The 14,023-nt window shown below is 54.8% G+C and overlaps 1 long non-coding RNA gene across 1 annotated transcript; it reads right to left on the minus strand.

Moving 5' to 3' along the window:
* Window positions 1-8,049: 8,049 nt before the first annotated feature.
* Window positions 8,050-11,153, minus strand: LOC137760947 (uncharacterized). Its single transcript, XR_011073384.1, has 3 exons — window positions 10,979-11,153; window positions 9,808-9,892; window positions 8,050-8,229 (listed from the first exon to the last, which is right to left on the minus strand). It is a non-coding gene; the product is annotated as an uncharacterized lncRNA (long non-coding RNA).
* Window positions 11,154-14,023: the final 2,870 nt, after the last annotated feature.

Here is a 14,023-nt window from a genome sequence, read left to right on the forward strand (position 1 = left end):
GATGGACGTTGTGACCTGCGTCTCTGTCTCGGCCACAATAGGGAGCCCACAATGCTGCCAGGCGCGGCCCGCACCGGCTGGCAGGGCTCAGATGGAGGGTGTGTGAGTCCTGGAGGAGTTGGAGTCCGAGGTTAGGAGCAGATGCTAAGGCTCCCGATTTCCAGGCGCTGCCCCGTGGGGATGAGAGGCAAATCGCCGGGATGATTCCAGGAGGACAGAGAAGCATCAGGGCTAAAGGACCCCGAGTCTCCAGAGCCCCAGAGGGAGGCTGGTCCACAGGGGAGCCCAAGCGTCCCCCGCCAGACATCGAAGGAGGCTGGGGAGGGGGCACCTGGGAGCTGAATCCCTCAGCAAATCCAGGTCCCAGCCGAATCCGGCTTCTGGAAGAGGGAAGAGGCTTAGGATGCTGCGGGTGTGAGTGGGGGTGGTATAGCAGACCCCACGGCCTCCTCCATCCACACTCAGCTCCTTCTTCCCCAGCTGCTGCCGCCCAGACAATGCGCCCATTGTTCTGTATCTCCAGGGGCCTGTGTGCAACTGTGTGCGTCTGTTTTTCTCTGTGTGTGACTGTGTATTGCTCGGTATCTGTCTGTGTGTGAGAGACTTTGTGACTCTGTGTATGTGTGTGTGTGTGAGACCAGGTGTGTACTTTTGTAGTTGTGTGAGTCTGCATCTTTGGCGATGTGTATTTAGGGTGAGAGAGAGAGACTTGGTGACTCTCGATGACTTTCTGAGTCTTTCTGGGTATGTGCCTGTCCGTCCTTGAGGTTGTGTTGGTGACTGTGTCTGGCTGTGATCGGGTGTGTAACTATGAGTTATGTGCATAAGAGAGTGGCTACTTGGTGTTTGTGTGAGTGGCTGTGTGTGCCTCAGCCAGGCAGGTCGTGATGCTCAGGACCTTTGAGATGTGAGCTTTTGCCAGGGCAGAGTGGCAGGGGAAGGAGGAGTGGGCAAGACAGGGGGACTCTAGGATGGATGGGGGAAGCTGCAGAGTCTAGACTGTTTCGCACATCCCCCATCTGTCCCAGTTCTCCAGTGAAGGCTCAGACGCTGGTCCTGGCCTGAGATGCTCCTAGTCCCCATGGACAGAAGGGAATGGGACCCTGGGAGAGCACTGGGTGGGGCTGAAGGAGGGCAGAAGAGAGCACCGCCTCATCGAGAAGGCTGTGGGGACACTTTGAGGCCTCTGAGGAGGGCCCTGTGGTGGTGATCAGGTTAGACGCGAGGTGAGGCGTGAGGGCAGTATCTTGTCAGAAATGGAGGATGGGACTTCCTAGGAGAGGGACCAGCATATGCCAAGGCCTGGAGAGGGGAGGAGACACCAGGGGATGGCCAGGTCCCAGTGGAGGCCTCAGGAACGGTGACTTGGCACAGCACAGTTCCCAGCCCCAGGGTCCCCATCTCCTTCCCAGGAGCATCAGCTGGACTCGGAGACCTTAGTTCTGGCCCCAGGTCTGCCTCCTGCTTTAACCGTAAGCCAGTCCTCTCTCCTCTTGGGCCTCAGTTTATTCATCTGCACAGTGACAGCTTGGCCTCTGTGATTCATACTCATGGAGACTGGAGTTCCTCCTTCTGCTCCTGCATGGCAGAGCGTCAGCTGTGAGTCACGCAGGGCCCCTGCCCTCAGGGCTTTCCTGGCAATGCCTTCCGAGGAAAAGAAAGAGCCAGAGCAGGGTCAGATGAGGGGCCTGTGGTGGGGGGGCGCTGGGGATGGAGGAAGGGCTCCGAGGGCACAAAGGGGAACAGCAAATGGTTTGTATGGGGTGGGGATGAAGGTAGAGGCCTTGTCTGGAGCAAGATTTAAGGGACAGGATCCTAGGATTTGGGGACTGGCTGGCACCGGGATGGGGGTGGGGATATGGGAGTGATGATGTTGTAGCCCACATTTCTGTTTTGGGTGACACCTGCCAAAATGGATTCATGACTGAGATAGGGCATCAGAGGAAAAACAAACTTGGGAGGGAGTTGCTGAATCTAGCCTTGCTGAGTTGGAGGTGCCCAGGGAATATTTGCGGGGGACATCCAGGAGGAAGTCTGAAGTCTATATGCTTCAGCACATAGACATGTGATCATGTTTCCTGAGCCAAAGGCCAGGGCCCAAAGGCTAGGGTCTGGCTGGTGACCTTAAAGGGATAACAGATAGAAGTTTTTCAGTCAGAACTGACCCCAGGAAATCTGGATCTCTGGTTGCTGCTAGTAAGAGGGTGACTGGAGCCAAGCAGTGCATGAGGTCACCCAGGAAGTCCCCGGGCGGTGGGAGCTCTGCCACTGGTGGGGCCAGCAGCAAGAGAGGGCCCCAGGAAGGGAGCCAGCAGGGAGGAGGAGGAAAAACCCTAGAGGACAGAATCATGAGATCCTTGACCACACGGGAGAGTTTTAAAAAGGTAGGAATGGGGACTTCCCTGGTGGTGCAGTGGTTAAGAATCCGCCTGCCAATGCAGGGGACAGTGGTTCGAGCCCTGGTCCGGGAAGATCCTACATGCCGCGGAGCAACTGAGCCCATGCACCACAACTACTGAGCCCGAGCGCCTAGAGCCTGTGCTCCGCAGCAAGAGAAGCCACCGCAATGAGAAGCCCCCACACCACAACAAAGAGTAGCCCCGGCTCGCTGCAACTAGAGAAAGCCGGTGCGCAGCAATGAGGACCCAATGCAGCCAAAAATAAATAAATAAATAAATTTATTTTTTTAAAAAAAAGGTAGGAATGACCAACGGTGATAATAATCATAGCTGCCAGCACTGATTACATGCCTATTGTACGCCAAGCCCTGTGCCAACTGCTTTCCATACGTTACCTCTTGACCCGGTGAGATGTGTGGCATCATTGTTCCCCCTTACAGAGGAGGACACTGAAGCCCAGGGAGGCGGAGTGTTTATGTGAGCAGAAGAGGAGGAGGTCAGGACTCAGAGGAGCGTGGCCGTGCTGGGTTCAGCTGGAGGCCTCCACACAGGGTCCTGATGCTTCCAATTTGGGAGAAGCAGTTAGGGATGTCGGCAGGGAGAGGCAAGGCAGCTGCAGGGCTGGGATCCCTGGGACTTGACTCCCCAGCACCCTGGGCACGCTGGGTTCTGGCTTGTTTGTCAGCAGGACCCAGGTGTGCAGCCTTCCTGCCAATCCTGGGCCTTGAAACTGGGTCTGGATACTGGGGCACCTCAGGGGCCCTTCACTGGGACCCACCATCCAACCAGTCACCACATCACAGAGACAAGGGATTCTGGAAATTCCCTTTCAGGATTTTAGGCCACTCAAAGCTTTCATTTCTCCCTTTCCCTCCCTCTTCCCCTGGTCTCTGTGTGTGTGTGTGTGTGTGTGTGTGTGTGTGTGTGTGTGTGTGTGTGTGTGTGTGTTGGGGGTGGCTGTGCAAACTGGACAGGACCCAGCCACTATCTGATAGAGCTGTATCTCTGGGGCTCAATTTCTCCAATAGCTAAAGGTGTGTAATCCCAGCTTGCCTGCCTATCTCCCCCAGGCTCAGTGAGGTCACCAGAAATTCAACCCAGTTATTCTGGGCTGCCCTCAGCCTCTCCCTTCCTCCCTCCCTCCCCTTTCCCTAACTTTCAGTTTCTTTTCAAATCCTGGGTGCCTTTGGGGGAAGAGGTGGCCAAACCAGTGGAATGTGGACTGCTAACAACTTTCCAACCAAAACCCCCCATTTAGGGGAAGTCCCTTTAAAAGGAAAACTGAAACTCTCTCCTAGTCCAGTTCCCAGTCCCATCCTTTCCTCTCCACGCTGCTCAGACCTTTACCCATCATCTCTCCCATTCAGCTTCGTCCCCCAAATGATCTGGATCCAGACTACAGCTACCTTCCAGCTTTGTGACTCTGGACAAGTCCCTTCCCCTTGCTGAGCCTCGCAACGCCCACTCTGTAAAACAAGGACACCAGGTGCCACTTCGAGTTGTGGCAAAGGGTTCAGTGAGGTACTGCTGTGCAGAGGCAACTGTAGTCGTGAAGAGCTGGCTCCGTCATATCCCAGCGGTGTGGCTTTAGGCCCTATCTGAGCCTCAGTCTCCTCATCTGTAAAATAGGAATGATGATCATACCTACTGCTCAGGGTTATTGTGAGACAAATGACCTAGTACCATGACGTAAAGCCCTGAGAACCAAGCACTTGAGGCGCAGAGCACGTGGGAACATTCGACAATGTTCCCAAGTGCGATTACGTGAAATGCTGGGCAAGGGCCATTCCCTTCCCTTCTCTTCCCTTCCTGCCCTAGGGAGAGGAGGTGGGTGTCTAGGACCACCCTGGGATAACCTTGCGCCCCCTCCATCAGCTTTCTTCTGGGGCAGGTGGTGGAGGACTGTTCTAAGGATGCTGAAGTGTTCAGAAGGGAAATTTATTTGGCTCAGTCAATTCCTTAAATGGTAAAGGAATCTGCCTCTCCCCAGAACCCTGAGGATTTTCTTTCTTTCCTCTCACACCCCAGAAGTATCCCCTGGGGACCTCCTTTTGGTGACTTTTCCCAGAGAAGACATCCTCTGGACCCCCCTTCCAACGCACACGTCATCTGTCTGTCTCCTCCCAGCCTCTCACATTCTCCTTCCCTCCCATCTGTCTGCACAGGGAGGCCTTACATCCCAGGGACTGGCCCTCAATGCTCCATGTTGTGGCTCAGAGAGATCGGGCTCCCAGCCTCACTTCCTTCCTCTTGCTCCTTGGCCCACTGATCTTTAACTCTCCTGACTTTTTAGTTCCTCAGAGCTGAGCCTCTCCCACCCCAGGGCCTTTGAACAGGCTGTTCCCTCCACCTACAGTGTCTCTCTCCACTTCTCTACTTGCTGAATTTCTACTCTTCTCTTAAACCACTCCTGAGGACTTTCCAGATTCCCCAGGAGGAAGGGATGGCTCTCCCACCACCCGCTCCACACCTTTGGGCTTAGGGTTCCCACCACTCGGTTTCCCAAACCAGGAACCTGGGCTGCATCACCAGGCCACCCCCGTCAGCTCATCATCCCCTGTCTCCACCTCCATAACTGGCCCTTCTCACCTGGACCTGGGCCATTTCATCAGCTTTCTCACTTGTCTTTCTGCACAAGTCTAGCCCCTCTAGCTGTTTTCTGCCTCAGGGTCACTTTCCAGTAGAGGGTGCTCAATAAATATCTGTTGACTGATGGAGTAAATGAGTGAAGGAATGAATGAAAGAGTGACAGAAATGTAGAATCAAGCATATCCCCCTTGGCTTTAAACCTTTCCATGGCTCCCTACTGCCCTCAGGACAAAGTCTGTGCCTTATATTTAAGGTCCTCCCTGTCTGATTCCCCATAGCGCACTCTGGGCTTTTCCCCAAGCTGTACGCCGTTCTCCTTCCTGCATTCATGTAGCATTGTCCTTCTTCCCTGCTATGCAGCAGGGAAACAAGATGGGTTGTTGAAATAATCCAGGCAAGTGATGATGGGGAACCTGCACTAAAGAGAGAAGGGAGAGTCAGCCAACACCAATATTTCCTGAGCTAGACTCTATCCTCAGTGCTCGGGACTGCGAGTGTAGCCTTGGAGCTTAAGTTCGAGATGACTATTAGGGTCCCCGTGGAGACATCAGGCTGGCAGTTAATCGATCTATGAGCCTGGACTTCAGAGGCGAGCTTGGAGACCTCCCCCAATTTTTTTTTAAATAAATTTATTTATTTATTTATTTATTTATTTTTGGCTGCATTGGGTCTTTGTTGCTGCGTGCGGGCTTTCTATAGTTGCAGAGAGCGGGGGCTACTCTTTGTTGCAGTGAGTGGGCTTCTCATCGTGGTGGTTTCTCTTGTTGCGGAGCACGGGCTCTAGGCGCACAGGCTTCAGTAGTTGTGGCTCGCGGTCTCTAGAGCACAGACTCAGCAGTTGTGGCGCATGGGCTTAGTTGCTCCGCGGCATCTTCCCGGACCAGGGCTTGAACCCGTGTCCCCTGCATTGGCAGGCGGATTCTTAACCACTGTGACACCAGGGAAGTCCGGCCTACCAAATTTGAAGCCACAGGACTGGATGGGATCCACCGAGAGGAGCAGCTCAAGAAGACAGTGCCGGGGGCTCTCCAACTTTGAGACTCTGGGTGGGGGACCAGCAGGGGGATTCAGCTCGTGGGCAGAGAAAGGAAGAGAACCAGGAGCAGGGGTGTCCTGAAGGCTGAGGGAGGAAATGGCTTCCAGAAGGAATGCGTGATCTGCCATGTCAAATGCTGCTGAAGGTGGAGGAAGACAGAGGGGGAGAGGTATAGGAGGGGTCCAGGGGGCAGAAGTGACAGGTCTTAGCAAAGGACTACGGATGTTGGGAGTGAGGAGGAAGGACCGAGGATGGCGCCTGAGGGTCTGGCTTGGGAAATGGGTGGAAGGAGGTGCCAAGCCATACACAGAAGGCCTAGGGACGAGCAGCGGGGCACCATGGAAAAGGAGAGGTCAGCTTTGGACAGGTTGAGTTGAGGTGCCTTTGGAATGTCATTAGGATCTATGCATCTGGAATGAAATGTGTGTTGGCGAGAAAAAGAGAAGATCCCCGTGTGTGTGTGTGTGTGTGTGTGTCTGTCTGTCTGTCTGTCTGTCTCTGTCACTCTCTTCTCTATCCTTTTTTTTTTTTTGCCCGTGCCATGTGGGGTCTTAGTTCCCTGACCAGGGGTCAAACCCGTGCCCCCTGCATTGGGAGTGCGGAGTCTTAACCACTGGACCATCAGGGAAGTCCCTCTCCTCTATCCTTTTCTATGTGTATTTATGAGAGAATCTATATGCTGACCGTTATGAAATCTCTATCTCCAGCCCAGATCTCTCCAGAACTCTGGCTGCCCTTGGAGATCACCCCGGATGTCCCACAGGGACCTACAAGACACAGAAAAACAGGCTCAGGACACAGATTAGAAAGGACAGAGTTGGAGGCGAGATAAACCAGGGAAGAGTTGATCAGACTGGTCCAGACAATGGCAAAGGTGGCCTGAACTAGGCAAGGGCAGAGGGCAGAGGAGATGAAGTGCAGAGACATTCAGGGAGAGGAGAGAACCAGAGATGGGGGCGAGGTTCCATGTGGAGGGAGAGGGGCTAGAGGAGGAAGGGAGACGGCTCTAGGGGTCCGCTGGGTGTGGAGAGTGGGGGCAGCTGCCCTGCCCTGTTTATGTGACTGAGACCCCTCCCAACAGGGCAGGGGAGGGGTCATAAGTGGGTCTTACGGAGTGGGGAGGGGGCTGCTGTTGACCACAGTGCGTGAGTCAGGGTGGACACCCGAAGACTCCTTCCTTTAGCCATCGGCACCCTCTGCCGAACCCCTGAGGGGAGGCATGAGCAGGATCCACTCCCAGCCTCAGTCCCAGGTAGGACCTGTGAGAGTGTGTAAAGGGGAACACAGGGACAGGTGCTCAGGGCCTTGGACCTAGTTGAGGGCCAGAGACCACTTGTTGCCCACCAGAGTGGACTCTGAGACCCTGGGAGGGCTCTAGGCTTAGAGATGCCACGATGGGACCATGTCCCTCCCTTGCTTTAAACCTGTCCATGGCTCCCTACTTCCTCTTGGAGAATGTCCACCTCCTTGGCCTGGCCTTCAAGGTCTTTGAAGCTGCAGGCCCAGCTAGCTTCATCTTAGGCAGAGCCCACCTGGCTGCCAGTCTCACGGTTCTCTCAGCAGGATGACCGCTTTGATGATACCATTTCAGGCTGCAAATCACCAAGCCTTTCTCCATGCTGCCAGTTCTTCTTGGATTGCTACTCCCTGTGTAGGGCCTGCCCATCTGTCAAGATTCAGCTCAAGGTACCCCTCCAAAAGGCTTTCTTGATCTTCCAGAGGAGTCACTGTGCCCCAAACAAACTAATGTCACCCTCTGTGGCACTTTACTGAGCTGGCGTATGTCTCTGCCTTTCTCTTTCTATGGCCTGTGAGAGTCTGGGGAGCAGGAACAAGTCGGGTTCACCCGGTCTACCCCATGGGGGGTGTGGTCATGGGTGCAGTGGGACATTCAGGGGTGGCTACAGAGGCCCTCCCAGCCCTGTGGGTTCAGTCTAACTCAGTGTGTGTGGATGGGGAGAACAGAGATCATCATCCCCCAAAGTAGGGAGAGCCAGAGAGCAGTGAAAGCTGCTTTATTCGGGCAGTGAAGGGCGGAAACATGGAGACGCCAGGGGAGAGGGCAAAGGCGGACAATCTTCATCCACTGAGAGGGGACACAGGACTGTGCAGTGTTCCCAGGCCATCTTCCTGCTCATCCTGGCTTGGCACAAGTTAGCCTCGGGACCATGATGAGATGAACCTGAAGCCTGTCTTCCCAAATCCCTGGAAAACAGACATCCGTGACACTCCTCTGGGACCTGGGACACAGGTTGTGTAGCTGAGCACCCTAGACTGTCTGGGCTCTCGTGCAGCTCTGCTGTGAACTCGCTGGGTGTCCTCGGGCAAGTCATTTAATGGCTCTGAGCCCTGATCAGTCTCCTTATCTGAGAATAATGGGAATAACAATGGTACCCACCTCAAAGGGTTGTGATGAGGCCTGCGAAGTGTTAGCGTAATAACTGGCTGAAAGTAAATGTGGAATAAATATGAGTTGTTAGGATTATAACTATTCTATCAAGAGACCTGGGTTCTGGCCCCAGTTCTGCCATGTTTTCCTTCCTGGACCTGCCTGAGTTTCCATCTAAAAAATGGGATATTGAAGGATTATATGAAATAATGGATGTGGCAGAGGCTCCTAAGATGAGTGATGGTCTCTTTCCCTCTGAGGTTCACCTCCCTGGGGCTGCAGAGGGGTTGTCACCTCCACTCTGTCAGGTCTTTACTGGGCTCTCTGTCCAGGCAGGATCTGCTGCCGCAGGGCCAGCCCATCTCCTCCTCTTGGCCCATGAGGCAGAATGAGAGGAAAGGGCTGCGGTTGCCCCAGCAGGGACTGTGGTTACACAGGACGAAGGACTTCCTTCCAGACTGCAGGATGCTATCCTGGGAAGGAGCCAGAGATCGTGGGACAGAGGCTGCTGAGGGGAGGGATTGCTTCCAGGGGAATGTCCAGACTAGGCTGGTTAGGCCAGAGTGGGCCAGTGGAGTGCATGAGCTCAGCAGTGACCTCACTTCCAGAGAGCCTGGAGGGGCCTTGTTTAAACCTGCCCCATGGCTCCCAAGATCACAGAGACAACAGACAGGAACAGAGACATAGCCAAAGGGGTATTCCAGGACAGACAGCCAGGGGCAAAGGGCCACCCACGAGACATATGCATGCTGTTCCCTCCACCCAGAACACTCTTCCCAGGTCTGGAGTGGCTGATCTCTCATCCTTCAAGCCTTGATTAAGAGTTACCTCCTCTGGGGGGAGGCGCCGACTGTTCCCATGGCGGCTGCGCCGGAGGCCAGGGAGCCCGGGAAGGGGAAGGTAGAATTAGAAGATCATGTGACGTTGGAATAGGAGGATTTATCTTGGTGACTTTAGGATGCTGGTTCCATTGTAGGTATAATTATGCAAAGCTAAGACTCCAGGAAAGACTTGCCAGAGAAGGAATTAAAAACAAGATTTTATATGAAAGTACCCACCTTGATCCTGAAAGAAAACAAACCAACAGCGGCAGCAGCAGCAGCAATTGAGCAGTCTTGAGCACAGAAAACCCAGATACAACTCACTTCGGTGTGAACAAAGCCGAGATCAACTATAGAAAGCATTTTATATACCATAAGGCTTTCAACCAAGTAAATAAAGTATGTGTAAGTTGTAGTCTTTTTTTTTTTTTTTAGTTGTAGTCTTTTTTACATGTGTATGAATATTTACAAACTTATTTTGGCCCTGTATCTACTGTCAGTATAGCACACAGTGGACTCGTACTTAAAATAAACCTTGTGTTTAACATGAAAAAAAAAAAAAAAAAGAGTTACCTCCTCAGACAGGACCTCTCGGCCAACCGATTCATTCATGCAATCTTTAGTGAGCCCCAGTTATGAGTCAGGCACTGTTCTAGATCTGTGAACAAGACACAGTCCTTGCCCACTCCATATAATGTAGCACCTGGCCCACCTCGATCTTCTCAGACAGAGCACATTGTTTATCTCTTTTTTTTTCTTTTCTTTTAAATATTTATTTATTTATTTTGGCTGCTCCGGGTCTTAGTTGCGGCACGCAGGATCTTCGTTGTGGCATGCGGGATCTTTCAGTTGCGGCATGTGCGCTTCTTAGTTGCAGCATGCATGTGGGATCTAGTTCCCTGACCAGGGATCGAACCTGGGCCCCCTGCATTGGGAGCACGGAGTCTTACCTACTGGACCACCAGGGAAGTCCCCATATCTCTGACTTCTTTTTATTGTGGTCTTCCCAACCAGAATGTAAGTGCCATGAGGACAGGGACTTCAACTGTTCCTTTCACCAATGTGAACTCAATGACTCAGAGTATAAACCTGGCACAACCCTCTAAAATAGACCCTTGATAAATATTTGTTGAAGAAATAAATGGACACAGAGACCAGGGATAGACAGACACACAGAGAAAAAGAGCCATGCTCAGAGGTGATGCAAACATTCAGAGATGCCCCAAAATATGAAGCACACACAGACACACACAGGACAGTGTCCTTCAAGCAGGCCGCTTCCCTTAGGTCATTCAGTTTGGTCATCAGGCCTGGGGCTGGGGTGACTCCTGTCCTGGGACCGACCCAGTTGGTGCCCAAGGTCACGACCTATTCTGGTTCCCACACTCCCCGCGCGGGGCACCAAGTTGGCATTATGTTTGAAGAGCCCTCTTTGGAACTCTATTTTACTCCTTTAGTTGTCTTTTGATGAACAGAAATTTTAATATAGTCGAATCTGTCAATTTTCCAAAAAATGTTTGTGGTGGTTTGAGAAGGGCAGGGATGAATAACCCCGAAGAAACCCACGCCCGGCCCGCAGGGCCTCTCTCACTGCGGCTCAACCCCTCTGGGTCCTCGAGCCTGTAAGGCAGGGCGGACCAACCTCGTGCCCGGGTATCACCCTTTCCCCACCCCAACCTCCGTCAGGCCCCGCCTCTAGACCCGCCCCTCCGAGATCGCGCCCTCTTCGGGCCCCGCCCCTCACCGGCTCTCACGGGCGCAGGGGAACTAGATGTCTCTTCCTCTTGCCCAGATATTGGTAGTTAATATTCTGCCACCGGTGCTTCCACCTGGAGGGAGGGAAAATTGGGCCGACAGGACGGCGGCAAGGCTCCCCGCCCCCTCTAGGTCTACGTCCGCTTCGCCTAGTCCCTTCCGTGGTCAGCCGCTTCAGGCCCCGCCCTTCCCACCCAGTTCCGCCCACTCCTCCCGCTCCTAGGCACCGTCAAGCCCAGCCTATCCAACCCCTGTCCGACCCTCGCGTCTGGGGGTCCGCCCCTTCCCACAGACCCCTCCCCTGCCGTAGGCACCGCCCCTCCCACCCAGGGCTTCCGCCCCGCCCCGCCCCGCCCCGCCCCGCGCACTCACATGAGGTGCGGGCGCGCGCCGTAGCAGATGGGCCAACGCGCCGAGGGTACGTCCGCCAGCCCGGTGGCACCCGGCAGCAGCAGCAGGAGGTTGCGCGCCGGCCAGCGCCAGGCGGCGCCCGGCGGGCGGCGGCGCTGCGGGCTCAGCCAGTAGCCGCCCAGGCTGCGGTGGGAGGCGGGCACCGGCATGGCCGGGCCCCGGCAGCCCCAGAAACACAACTCCTGGTCAAGGCGGTGCGGGGGCGTGGCCCGGGGGCGCCTGCGGGGTAGACGGGCAGCGGTCACCCCAGGAGGCACGACGGGCGGGGAGCAGGCGGCCGCCTCGTGTCAGACGCGGCGGCGCGAGGGTCGGGGTCACTCCTGGCCCATGTAGAGGGGTGGGGAGGGGGATTGGAGGCCCCCCTCGGGGCCTTCCCAAGGATCTGGACTCCTCCTCCCCCCCAGCTGCCAGACCGGGGCCCTTCATCGCGCCGGCACTCTCCCCCGGGCCCCCTCACCGAGAGAGAAGAAAATTCACCACGAAGTGGGCAGTCTCGGTGAATAGCATAGTGTCCAGTCCGCCTGGCCCGGCTTCGGCCTCTTTAATACCTGCTGGAACTTGGAGGGGGAGGCCTGAAAACCCATAGTCCCCCCGGGCCCCGCTGTTTTTAGCAGGAGGCGTCAGCTGGCAGAGCTGGGTGGGGCAGCGCCAGACCCTCTGGCGGGGTCTAGTCCGTGGTCTGTCTTCAGCTGCTTCAGTGGGAGGGGGTTGGTCACCAGTGCTGGAGGATCCCCTGAGACCCTCCTCCCCCAGGATCAGGGACAGAAAGGCAAGGACAGGCAGAGGCAGCAAGAGGGGGCCCAGGATAGGAAGGTCAGCTGCCGTTTGGATAAACCCTTCCTTATTTCACCCAGGGGCCTCCAGCTTCTGCTTACACACCCCTGGTGGTGTGTTCAGGAAGAAACCACACCTCAAAAGGCCTCACTGCTCCCGGGCTTAAGAGCCTCCCACCTCTGCCCCCATGGCCCTTACAAGAGCCTTTCCCCTGCTCTGGGGCACTCTTAGATATCAGAGGCAGTAGGCTCCTCAGCCACCTCTAGTTCAGGAGTTCTTATCTGGAAGCCAGGAATGAGTTTGTGGAGACTTAGGAGGCCCGAGACTGTTTGCAAAGTTCAAACACACATATATTTCTGGAAGGAAGCTAGAAAGGGTCCCTGACACCTCCCCCAGCCCCACCCCCCCACCCTCCCACCAAAAAAAAAATTAAAAGCCCACATTTTTTGCAGAAAGGAAAACAGTTTCAGAGAGGGGCAGAGAAAAGCCAGTAGTAGGACCCAGGCTTCCTACTACTCTGCCCATCCTTACAAAGGGTGAGACAACCTCTCTGTGCCCTTGTCCTGCTCAGAGCATGGGGTTCCGGGCTCAGAGCCCAGGCTGGGCCCTGCTGCCCCACCCTCTGGGGATCCTGAGGAGCATGCTGGCCCCGCTCCCTTTCCCACGCTGCCTGTTTGGGCTATTTCCCCCCAGTGACTCACACTGGCTGCTGGGGAGAGTGGGCAGCTGTTCTGAGCCCCCAGAGCCCTGTACGGCCCTGACTTGCCCCCCCCCGCCAATTGTGTGGCCATATTTGGGGATTCCACCTCCTCTTTTCCCTCCTTGGGGAATTTCCCTCCTCTCATTCCTTCCTCCTTTACCTGTTTCCAAGCTCTCCCTCCCTGATGGCTCCTTCCCAGCAGCAAACAAACAGGCTCTAGTCTTTCCTATGTTTGAAAAAGAAGAAAGCCCTCCTTCGACCCCAGGTCCTTCTCCAGCTCCCCTTCACAGCCAACATTTTTGAAAGAGTTGTGTACACACGTTTCCACTTCCTCACCCAACCCCTGCAGTCTGGCTTCCTCCCCCGCCATTCCACGGGGACAGCTCGTCAAGGTCACCACTGACCTCCCTGTTGCTAAATCCAAGGGATGCTTGTGAGTCTTTATCTGATTTGACCCCTTAGCAGTGGCTGACTTCGACACAAACACTCCCTCCTATTTGAAACACTTTTGTGCCCTTGTTTTTCTGGACACTGTGGACTCTTGATTTTTTTGCTATTTATTTGCAACCGTGTGGTTGCCACCACATGGCAAATTTCTCATCCTTCACTCACTGCCTAATCATGGGTGTTCTTGGGCCTTCTACGGTCTGTCCCAGGGGATCTCATGCGTTCCCATGCCTTTGGTGCCCACCTGTGTCAGAGACTCACTTCTCTCTTTCAGCCCAAGCCTCTCTTCCCTGCCCAACACCTATCTCCTGGCCCCGTCCCCCTGGATGTTTCACCTCACAGCAAACATGCCCCACACCTGCCCTTCCTCCCATGTTCCCCAGCTTGGCCGTTTTCTCGGTTGCCTGAACTGGAAATCTGGGCTTGGTTCTAGACTCTTCCCTGTCCCTCCCTTTTCATATTCAAGCAGTTGCGAGATCCTGTCCTCTCCAGGATATGTCTAAAATCCAATTGCTTCTCTCCATCTCCACTGCTAACACCTGGTCCAAGGCCCCATCGCCTTTCACCTGGGAGGCTGCAGCAGCCTCCTGAATGATCTTGCCGCTGCTACTCTCAATCTCTTATGTGGTCTGTTCTCACAGAGCAGCCAGGGTTGTCTTTCCAAAACGTGAATATGTCCCTCTTCACCGTGTCTTCAGCACC

The sequence above is a fragment of the Eschrichtius robustus genome, chromosome 3 (genome assembly GCF_028021215.1).
Source record: "Eschrichtius robustus isolate mEscRob2 chromosome 3, mEscRob2.pri, whole genome shotgun sequence".
NCBI classification, from domain to species: Eukaryota; Metazoa; Chordata; class Mammalia; order Artiodactyla; family Eschrichtiidae; genus Eschrichtius; species Eschrichtius robustus.